This window comes from Triticum urartu, chromosome 5 (assembly GCF_003073215.2).
Source record: "Triticum urartu cultivar G1812 chromosome 5, Tu2.1, whole genome shotgun sequence".
In the NCBI taxonomy this organism is placed as follows: domain Eukaryota; kingdom Viridiplantae; phylum Streptophyta; class Magnoliopsida; order Poales; family Poaceae; genus Triticum; species Triticum urartu.
This window is the reverse complement of record NC_053026.1, coordinates 447,722,114-447,734,341: the sequence shown is the minus strand read 5'-3', so window position 1 is coordinate 447,734,341 and position 12,228 is coordinate 447,722,114.

Below are 12,228 nucleotides of genomic sequence, written 5' to 3'. Positions count from 1 at the left end.
TTTCCTTCTCCTAATAGCATGAACACACTCATACGCCACCAACACATTATCAGTTAACAGCCTCCCGGGTACGAAAGCGCTTTGTTCTTCAGAAATCAGAAAAGGCAGAACCACCTTTGTTCTATTGGCCAACACCTTTGCCACAATCTTGTACAAGACGTTGCATAGGCTTATAGGCCAGAACTTTGAAACTAACTCCGGTGATTTAACTTTCAGAATCATGACAATGATGGTATCATTAAAATCACTTGGCGCCTCCTTCCCTCTGAGAAAATCTTTTACTGCCATCCAAACATCTTCCTTAACCAACGACCATTGTCATTGGTAAAATAGCGCCGGACAACCATCCAGCCCCGGCGACTTCGTTGGCCCCATCTGGAATAATGCTTTCTCAATTTCCTCATTAGTTATTGCCTCTGTTAACTTGTCGTTCATCTCTTGTGTAACCACTTGATCAAAGAGCTTCATAATCTCCCCCCTCTTGGGGTCCTTCTAACATGAATAATTTTTCATAAAACTCTGCCACCATCTTCCGCATACCATCATCATCAGTGCATTTGATCCATCCTCACGCTGCAAAACCTTGACAGTGTTCTTACGCTTTTGATGAGATGCTCTATTTCGGAAATACTTGGTATTATGATCCCCTTCGAGAAGCCAGTCTACACGGGACCTCTGTTTTTGCTACACCTCTTCTCTTTCATATACCTCGTGCAACTGGTCCTCATTGTCCTTTATTTCCTGCCTATAACCGGTGCAGGCCGCTCTTTCCTTTACATCCCTAAATTTGCTCTTGGGGTGAGCAATTTACTTCTTTATTGATCCAAAAACTATTCCGCTCCATACTTGCATGGCTCTAGACATCTGAGCTAACTTGTGGCATGCCGCACCAAGGCCCGTCCCCTGTTGATTCACTTCATATACCTTTTCCCATGCAATAGTGACCATTTCCTCGTATTGTTCATGCTTAGTCCATGCAGCCTCAAATTGGAAAGGTCTGTGTACTCGTTGCTCGTTTGTGGCCAGTGCCGACGAGACGCGAATGACAAGAGCCTGGTGATCCAACTCTTCTGTGATAATGTGCTGCACCTCAAACCCAGGAAACAGAAGGAAATATGCCTTAGAGGCAATAATAAAGTTGTTATTTATATTTCCTTATATCATGATAAATGTTTATTATTCATGCTAGAATTGTATTAACCGGGAACTTGATACATGTGTGGATACATAGACAAAACACAATGTCCTTAGTAAGCCTCTACTAGACTAGCTCGTTGATCAAAGATGGTTAAGTTTCCTAACCATAGACATGTGTTGTCATTTGATGAACGGGATCACATTATTAGGAAAATGATGTGATGGACAAGACCCATCTGTTAGCTTAGCACAATGATTATTAAGTTTTATTGATATTGCTTTCTTCATGTCAAATACATATTCCTGCGACTATGAGATTATACAACTCCCGAATACCGGAGGAATACCTTGTGTGCTATCAAACATCACAACATAACTGGGTGATTATAAAGATGCTCTACAGGTATCTCCGAAGGTGATTGTTGGGTTGGCATAGATCGAGATTAGGATTTGTCACTCCGAGTATCGGAGAGGTTTCTCTGGGCCCTCTCGGTAATGCACATCATGATAAGCCTTGCAAGCAATGTGACTAATGAGTTAGTTGCGGAATGATGCATTACAGAATGAGTAAAGAGACTTGCCGGTAACGAGATTGAACTAGGTATGAAGATACCGACGATCGAATCTCGGGCAAGTAACATACCTATGACAAAGGGAATAACGTATGTTGTCATTACGGTACGATCGATAAAGATCTTCATAGAATATGTGGGAACCAATATGAGCATCCAGGTTCCGCTGTTGGTTATTGACCTGAGAGGTGTCTTGATCATGTCTACATAGTTCTCGAACCCGTAGGGTCCGCACGCTTAACGTTCGATGATGATTTTGTATTATATCAGTTATGTGATTTGGTGACTGAATGTTGTTCGGAGTCCCGGATGAGATCTCGGACATGACGAGGAGTCTCAAAATGGTCGAGAGGTAAAGATTCATATATAGGACGATGATATTCGGACACCGGAAGTGTTTCGAGGATACCGGGTACATATTGGGTCATTGGAAGGGGTTCCGGGCACCCCGCCCCCCGACAAAGATTTGGGCCTATTGGGCCAAGAGGGGTAACGCAGCAGCCAGCATGGGCTGCTGTGCCCCCCATGTAGGCCGAACAGGAAGAGGAAGGAAAAGGGGGAAGAGAGAAAGGAAGGGGAGGGATTCGGCCTCCCCCTTCCTTCTCTCCCCCTCCTTTGTCCTTCTTCCACCGGAAAACAAGGAAGGGGGCGAATTGGGGTGGGAGCCCAAGTAGGACTTGGCCTACTTGGGCACCCCCTGGCTGCCTCTTCCCCCCTCCAACCTATATATATGTGGGGAGGGGGGCGCCTAGAGGACACACAAACATCTGTTAGCCGTGTGCGGCGCCCCCTCCATTGTTTACGCCTCCAGTCATATTCACATAGTGCTTAGGCGAAGCCCTGCGCGGATCACTTCACCATCACCGTCACCACGCCGTCATGCTGAAGAAACTCTCCCTTGACACTTTGTTGGATCAAGAGTTCGATGGACATCATCGAGCAGAACGTGTGCAGAACTCAGAGGTGTCGTACATTCGGTTCTTGATCGGTTGGAACGAGAAGAAGTTCGACTACATCAACCACGTTGTCAAACGCTTCCGCTTACGGTGTATGAGGGTACATGGACACACTCTCCCCCTCTCGTTGCTATGCATCTCCTAGATAGATCTTGCGTGAGCGTAGGAATTTTTTTGAAATTGCATGCTACGTTTGTTGGGTTTCGTAGTAATTTCAAAAAATTTCCTACGCACACGCAAGATCATGGTGATGCATAGCAATGAGAGGGGGAGAGTGTGATCTACGTACCCTTGTAGATTGACAACGGAAGCGTTAACTTGGTTGATGTAGTCGTACGTCTTCACGGCCCGACCGATCAAGCACCGAAACTACGGCACCTCCGAGTTCTAGCACACATTCAGCTCGATGACGATCCCCGGACTCCGATCCGGCAAAGTGTTGGGGAAGAGTTTCGTCAGCACGACGGCGTGGTGACGATCTTGATGTACTACTGTCGCAGGGCTTCGCCTAAGCACCGCTACAATATTATCGAGGACTATGGTGGAAGGGGGCACCGCACACGGCTAAGAATATGATCACGTGGACCAACTTATGTCTCTAGGGGTGCCCCTACCTCCATATATAAAGGTTCAAGGGAGGGGGGCCGGCCGACCAGGAGAGGCGCACCAGGAGGAGTCCTACTCCCTCTGGGAGTAGGACTCCCCCCTTTACTAGTTGGAATAGGATTCGTGGAGGGGGGGGGAAGAGGAGAGAGAGGAGGAAGGGGGGCCAGCCCCCTCTCCTTGTCCAATTCGGACCAAGGGGGGGGGAGGGGCGCGCGGCCCATCTTTGGCCACCTCTCCTCTCTTCCACTAAGGCCCACTAAGGCCCATATACCTCCCGGGGGGTTCCGGTAACCTCCCGGTACACCGGTAAAATCCCGATTTCACCCGGAACACTTCCGATATCCAAACTGTTGGGTTTCGTAGTAATTTCAAAAAAATTCCTACGCACACGCAAGATCATGGTGATGCATAGCAACGAGAGGGGAGAGTGTGATCTACGTACCCTTGTAGACCGACAGCGGAAGCATTGTGACAACGCGGTTGATGTAGTCGTACGTCTTCACGATCCGACCGATCCAAGCACCGTTACTCCAGCACCTCCGAGTTCTTGGCACACGTTCAGCTCGATGACGATCCCCGGGCTCCGATCCAGCAAAGCGTCGGGGAGGAGTTCCGTCAGCACGACGGCGTGGTGACGATCTTGATGTTCTACCGTCGCAGGGCTTCGCCTAAGCACCGCTACAATATGACCGAGGTGGAATATGGTGGAGGGGGGCACCGCACACGGCTAAGGAACGATCACGAAGATTAACTTGTGTGTCTAGAGGTGCCCCCTGCCCCCGTATATAAAGGAGCAAGGGGGAGGGGGCGGCCGGCCTAGGAGGGGGCGCGCCAAGGGGAGTCCTACTCCCACCGGGAGTAGGACTCCTTCCTTCCTTGTTGGAGTAGGAGAAGGGAAAAGAGGGGGAGAGGAAGAAGGAAAAGGGGGCTGCGCCCCTTGTCCAATTCGGACCAGAGGGGGGGCGCAGGCCTCCTTCCTTTTGGCCTCTCTCCTCTATTCCCGTATGGCCCAATAAGGCCCATATACTCCCCGGCGAATTCCCGTAACTCTCCGGTACTCCGAAAAATACCCGAATCACTCGGAACCTTTCCGATGTCCGAATATAGTCGTCCAATAAATCGATCTTTACATCTTGACCATTTCGAGACTCCTCGTCATGTCCCCGATCTCATCCGGGACTCCGAACTCCTTCGGTACATCAAAACTCATAAACTCATAATATAACTATCATCGAAACCTTAAGCGTGCGGACCCTACGGTTCGAGAACAATGTAGACATGACCGAGACACGTCTCCGGTCAATAACCAATAGCGGGACCTGGATGCCCATATTGGCTCCTACATATTCTACGAAGATCTTTATCGGTCAGACCGCATAACAACATACGTTGTTCCCTTTGTCATCGGTATGTTACTTGCCCAAGATTCGATCGTCGGTATCCAATACCTAGTTCAATCTCGTTACCAGCAAGTCTCTTTACTCGTTCCGCAATACATCATCCCGCAACTAACTCATTAGTTGCAATGCTTGCAAGGCTTCAGTGATGTGCATTACCGAGAGGGCCCAGAGATACCTCTCCGACAATCGGAGTGACAAATCCTAATCTCGAAATACGCCAACCCAACATGTACCTTTGAAGACACCTGTAGAGCTCCTTTATAATCACCTAGTTATGTTGTGACATTTGGTAGCACACAAAGTGTTCCTCCGGCAAACAGGAGTTGCATAATCTCATAGTCATAGGAACATGTATAAGTCATGAAGAAAGCAATAGCAACATACTAAATGATCGGGTGCTAAGCTAATGGAATGGGTCATGTCAATCACATCATTCTCCTAATGATGTGATCCCGTTAATCGAATAACAACCCTTTTGTTTATGGTTAGGAAACATAACCATCTTCGATTAACGAGCTAGTCAAGTAGAGGCATACTAGTGACACTTTGTTTGTCTATGTATTCACACAAGTATTATGTTTCCGGTTAATACAATTCTAGCATGAATAATAAACATTTATCATGATATAAGGAAATAAATAATAACTTTATTATTGCCTCTAGGGCATATTTCCTTCAGTCTCCCACTTGCACTAGAGTCAATAATCTAGTTCACATCGCCATGTGATTTAACAGCAATAGTTCACATCACCATGTGATTAACACCCATAGTTCACATCGATATATGATCAACACCCAAAGGGTTTACTAGAGTCAGTAATCTAGTTCACATCGCTATGTGATTAACACCCAAAGAGTACTAAGGTGTGATCATGTTTTGCTTGTGAGATAATTTTAGTCAACGGGTCTGTCACATTCAGATCCGTAAGTATTTTGCGAATTTCTATGTCAACAATGCTCTGCACGAAGCTACTATAGCTTATTGCTCCCACTTTCAATATGTATCTAGATCGAGACTTAGAGTCATCCAGATCTGTGTCAAAACTTGCATCGACGTAACTTTTTACGACGAACCTTTTTGTCACCTCCATAATTGAGAAATATTTCCTTATTCCACTAAGGATAATTTTGACCGCTGTCCAGTGATCTACTCTTAGATTACTTTGGTACCTCCCTGCTAGACTTATAGTAAGGCACACATCAGGTCTGGTACACAGCATTGCATACATTATAGAGCCTATGGCTGAAGCATAGGGAACATCTTTCATTTTCTCTCTATCTTCTGCAGTGGTCGGGCATTGAGTCTGACTCAACTTCACACCTTGTAACACAGGCAAGAACCCTTTCTTTGCTTGATCCATTTTGAACTTCTTCAAAATCTTGTCAAGGTATGTGCTTTGTGAAAGTCCAATTAAACGTCTTGATCTATCTCTATAGATCTTTATGCCTAATATGTAAGCAGCTTCACCGAGGTCTTTCATTGAAAAACTCTTATTCAAGTATCCCTTTATGCTATCCAGAAATTCTATATCATTTCCAATCAGTAATATGTCATCCACATATAATATCAGAAATGCTATAGAGCTCCCACTCACTTTCTTGTAAATACAGGCTTCTCCAAAAGTCTGTATAAAACCAAATGCTTTGATCACACTATCAAAGCGTTTATTCCAACTCCGAGAGGCTTGCACCAGTCCATAAATGGATCGCTGGAGCTTGCACACTTTGTTAGCTCCCTTTGGATCGACAAAACCTTCCGGTTGCATCATATACAACTCTTCTTCCAGAAATCCATTCAGGAATGCAGTTTTGACATCCATCTGCCAAATTTCATAATCATAAAATGCGGCAATTGCTAACATGATTCGGACAGACTTAAGCATCGCTACGGGTGAGAAGGTCTCATTGTAGTCAACCCCTTGAACTTGTCGAAAACCTTTTGCGACAATTCTAGCTTTGTAGATAGTAACACTACTATCAGCGTCCGTCTTCCTCTTGAAGATCCATTTATTTTCTATGGCTTGCCGATCATCGGGCAAATCCATCAAAGTCCATACTTTGTTCTCATACATGGATCATATCTCAGATTTTATGGCCTCAAACCATTTCGCGGAATCTGGGCTCATCATCGCTTCCTCATAGTTCGCATGTTTGTCATAGTCTAGTAACATGACTTCCAGAATAGGATTACTGTACCACTCTGGTGCGGATCTCACTCTGGTTTACCTACGAGATTCGGTAGTAACTTGATCTGAAGTTACATGATCATCATCATTAGCTTCCTCACTAATTGGTGTAGTAGTCACAGGAACGGATTTCTGTGATGAACTACTTTCCAATAAGGGAGCAGGTACAGTTACCTCATCAAGTTCTACTTTCCTCCCACTCACTTCTTTTGAGAGAAACTCCTTCTCCAGAAAGTTTCCGAACTTAGCAACAAAAGTCTTGCCTTCGGATCTGTGATAGAAGGTGTATCCAATAGTCTCCTTTGGATATCCTATGAAGACACATTTCTCCGATTTGGGTTCGAGCTTATCAGGTTGAAGCTTTTTCACATAAGCATCGCAGCCCAAAACTTTCAGAAATGACAACTTTGGTTTCTTGCCAAACCATAGTTCATAAGGCGTCGTCTCAACGGATTTTGATGGTGCCCTATTTAACGTGAATGCGGCCGTCTCCAAAGCATAACCCCAAAACGATAGCGGTAAATCAGTAAGAGACATCATAGATCGCACCATATCTAGTAAAGTACGATTACGACGTTCGGACACACCATTACGCTGTGGTGTTCCGGGTGGCATGAGTTGCGAAACTATTCTGCATTGTTTCAAATGTACACCAAACTCGTAACTCAAATATTCTCCTCCACGATCAGATCGTAGAAACTTTATTTTCTTGTTACGATGATTTTCAACTTCACTCTGAAATTCTTTGAACTTTTCAAATGTTTCAGACTTATGTTTCATCAAGTAGATATACCCATATCTGCTCAAATCATCTGTGAAGTTCAGAAAATAACGATACTTGCCGTGAGCCTTAACACTCATTGGACCGCATACATCAGTATGTATTATTTCCAATAAGTCAGTTGCTCGCTCCGGAGAACGGAGTCTTAATCATCTTGCCCATGAGGCATGGTTCCCAAGCATCAAGTGATTCATAATCAAGTGATTCCAAAATCTCATCAGCATGGAGTTTCTTCATGCGCTTTACACCAATATGACCTAAACGGCAGTGCTACAAATAAGTTGCACTATCATTATTAACTTTGCATCTTTTGGTTTCAAATTTATGATTATGTGTATCACTACGATCGAGATCCAACGAACTATTTTCATTGGGTCTGTAACCATATAAGGTTTTATTCATGTAAACAGAACAACAATTTATTCTCTCACTTAAATGAATAACCGTATTACAATAAACATGATCAAATCATATTCATGCTCAACGCAAACACCAAATAACACTTATTCAGGTTCAACACTAATCCCGAAAGTATAGGGAGTGTGCGATGATGATCATATCAATCTTGGAACCACTTTCAACACACATCGTCACTTCACCCTTAACTAGTCTCTGTTTATTCTGCAACTCCCATTTCGAGTTACTAATCTTAGCAACTGAACTAGTATCAAATACTGAGGGGTTGCTATAAACACTAGTAAAGTACACATCAATAACATGTATATCAAATATACTTATGTTCACTTTGCCATCCTTCTTATCCGCCAATCACTTGGGGTAGTTCCGCTTCCAGTGACCAGTCCCTTTGCAGTAGAAGCACTTAGTCTCAGGCTTAGGACCAGACTTGGGCTTCTTCACTTGAGCAGCAACTTGCTTGCTGTTCTTCTTGAAGTTCCCCTTCTTCCCTCTGCCCTTTTCTTGAAACTAGTGGTCTTGTCTACCATCAACACTTGATGTTTTTCTCGATTTCTACCTTCGTCAATTTCCGCATTACGAAGAGCTTGGGAATCGTTTCCATTATCCCTTGCATATCATAGTTCATCACGAAGTTCTACTAACTTGGTGATGGTGACTAGAGAATTCTGTCAATCACTATCTTATCTGGAAGATTAACTCCCACTTGATTCAAGCGATTGTAGTACTCAGACAATCTGGGCACATGCTCACTAGTTGACCAATTCTCCTCCATCTTTTAGCTATAGAACTTGTTGGAGACTTCATATCTCTCAACTCGGGTATTTGCTTGAAATATTAACTTTAACTCTTGGAACATCTCATATGCTCCATGACGTTCAAAACGTCTTTGAAGTCCCGATTCTAAGCCATTAAGCATGGTGCACTAAACTATCAAGTAGTCATCATATTGAGCTAGCCAAACGTTCATAACGTCTGCATCTGCTCCTGCAATAGGTCCGTCACCTAGCGGTGCATCAAGGACATAATTCTTCCGTGCAGCAATGAGGATAAACCTCAGATCACGGATCCAATCCGCATCATTGCTACTAACATCTTTCAACACAATTTTCTCTAGGAACATATCAAAATAAACACAGGGAAGCAACAACGCGAGCTATTGATCTACAACATAATTTGCAAAATACTACCAGGACTAAGTTCATGATAAATTTAAGTTCAATTAATCATATTACTTAAGAACTCCCACTTAGATAGACATCCCTCTAATCCTCTAAGTGATTACGTGATCCAAATCAACTAAACCATGTCCGATCATCACGTGAGATGGAGTAGTTTCATTGGTGAACATCACTATGTTGATCATATCTACTATATGATTCACGCTCGACCTTTCGGTCTCCGTGTTCCGAGGCCATATCTGTATATGCTTGGCTCGTCAAGTATAACCTGAGTATTTTGCGTGTGCAACTGTTTTGCACCCGTTGTATTTGAACGTAGAGCCTATCACACCCGATCATCACGTGGTGTCTCAGCACGAAGAACTTTCGCAACGGTGCATACTCAGGGAGAACACTTCTTGATAATTAGTGAGAGAACATCTCATAATGCTACCGTCAATCAAAGCAAGATAAGATGCATAAAAGATAAACATCACATGCAATCAATATAAGTGATATGATATGGCCATCATCATCTTGTGCTTGTGATCTCCATCTCCGAAGCACCGTCATGATCACTATCGTCACCGGCGCGACACCTTGATCTCCATCGTAGCATCGTTGTCGTCTCGCCAATCTTATGCTTCCACGACTATCGCTACCGCTTAGTGATAAAGTAAAGCATTACAGCGCGATTGCATTGCATACAATAAAGCGACAACCATATGGCTCCTGCCAGTTGCCGATAACTCGGTTACAAAACATGATCATCTCATGCAATAAAATTTAGCATCATGTCTTGACCATATCACATCACAACATGCCCTGTAAAAACAAGTTAGACGTCCTCTACTTTGTTGTTGCATGTTTTACGTGGCTTCTACGGGCTTAAGCAAGAACCAATCTTACCTACGCATCAAAACCACATCGATAGTTTGTCAAGTTGGTGCTGTTTTAACCTTCACAAGGACCGGGCGTAGCCACACTCGGTTCAACTAAAGTTGGAGAAACTGTCACCCTCAAGCCACCTATGTGCAAAGCACGTCGGGAGAACCGGTCTCGCGTAAGCGTACGCGTAATGTCGGTCCGGGCCGGGGCCGCTTCGTCCAACAATACCGCCGAACCAAAGTATGACATGCTGGTAAGCAGTATGATTATATCGCCCACAACTCACTTGTGTTCTACTCGTGCATATAACATCAACATATAAAACCTAGGCTCGGATGCCACTGTTGCGTAGTAATTTCAAAAAAATTCCTACGCACACGCAAGATCATGGTGATGCATAGCAACGAGAGGGGAGAGTGTGATCTACGTACCCTTGTAGACTGACAGCGGAAGCGTTAGCACAACGCGGTTGATGTAGTCGTACGTCTTCACTTCATGATCCGACCGATCCAAGCACCGTTACTCCGGCACCTCCGAGTTCTTGGCACACGTTCAGCTCGATGACGATCCCCGTGCTCCGATCCAACAAAGCGTCGGGGAGGAGTTCCGTCAGCACGACGACGTGGTGACGATCTTGATGTTCTACCGTCGCAGGGCTTCGCCTAAGCACCGCTACAATATGACCGAGGTGGAATATGGTGGAGGGGGGCACCGCACACGGCTAAGGAACGATCACGAAGATCAACTTGTGTGTCTAGAGGTGCCCCCCTGCCCCCGTATATAAAGGAGCAAGGGGGAGGGGGCGGCCGGCCTAGGAGGGGGCGCGCCAAGGGGAGTCCTACTCCCACCGGGAGTAGGACTCCTTCCTTCCTTGTTGGAGTAGGAGAAGGGGAAAGAGGGGGAGAGGAAGAAGGAAAAGGGGGCTGCACCCCTTGTCTAATTCGGACCAGAGGGGGGGCGCAGGCCTCCTTCCTTTTGGCCTCTCTCCTCTATTCCCGTATGGCCCAATAAGGCCCATATACTCCCCGGCGAATTCCCGTAACTCTCCGGTACTCCGAAAAATACCCGAATCACTCGGAACCTTTCCGATGTCCGAATATAGTCGTCCAATATATCGATCTTTACGTCTCAACCATTTCGAGACTCCTCGTCATGTCCCCGATCTCATCCGGGACTCCGCACTCCTTCGGTACATCAAAACTCATAAACTCATAATATAACTGTCATCGAAACCTTAAGCGTGCGGACCCTACGGTTCGAGAACAATGTAGACATGACCGAGACACGTCTCCGGTCAATAACCAATAGCGGGACCTGGATGCCCATATTGGCTCCTACATATTCTACGAAGATCTTTATCGGTCAGACCGCATAACAACATACGTTGTTCCCTTTGTCATCGGTATGTTACTTGCCCGAGATTCGATCATCGGTATCCAATACCTAGTTCAATCTCGTTACTGGCAAGTCTCTTTACTCGTTCCGTAATACATCATCCCACAACTAACTCATTAGTTGCAATGCTTGCAAGGCTTCAGTGATGTGCATTACCGAGAGGGCCCAGAGATACCTCTCCGACAATCGGAGTGACAAATCCTAATCTCGAAATATGCTAACCCAACATGTACCTTTGGAGACACCTATAGAGCTCCTTTATAATCACCCAGTTACGTTGTGACGTTTGGTAGCACACAAAGTGTTCCTCCGGCAAACGGGAGTTGCATAATCTCATAGTCATAGGAACATGTATAAGTCATGAAGAAAGCAATAGCAGCATACTAAACGATCGGGTGCTAAGCTAATGGAATGGGTCATGTCAATCACATCATTCAACTAGTGATGTGATCCCGTTAATCGAATAACAACCCTTTTGTTTATGGTTAGGAAACATAACCATCTTCGATTAACGAGCTAGTCAAGTAGAGGCATACTAGTGACACTCTGTTTGTCTATGTATTCACACATGTATTATGTTTCCGGTTAATACAATTCTAGCATGAATAATAAACTTTTATCATGATATAAGGAAATAAATAATAACTTTATTATTGCCTCTAGGGAATATTTCCTTCAGTCTCCCACTTGCACTAGAGTCAATAATCTAGATTACACAGTAATGATTCTAACA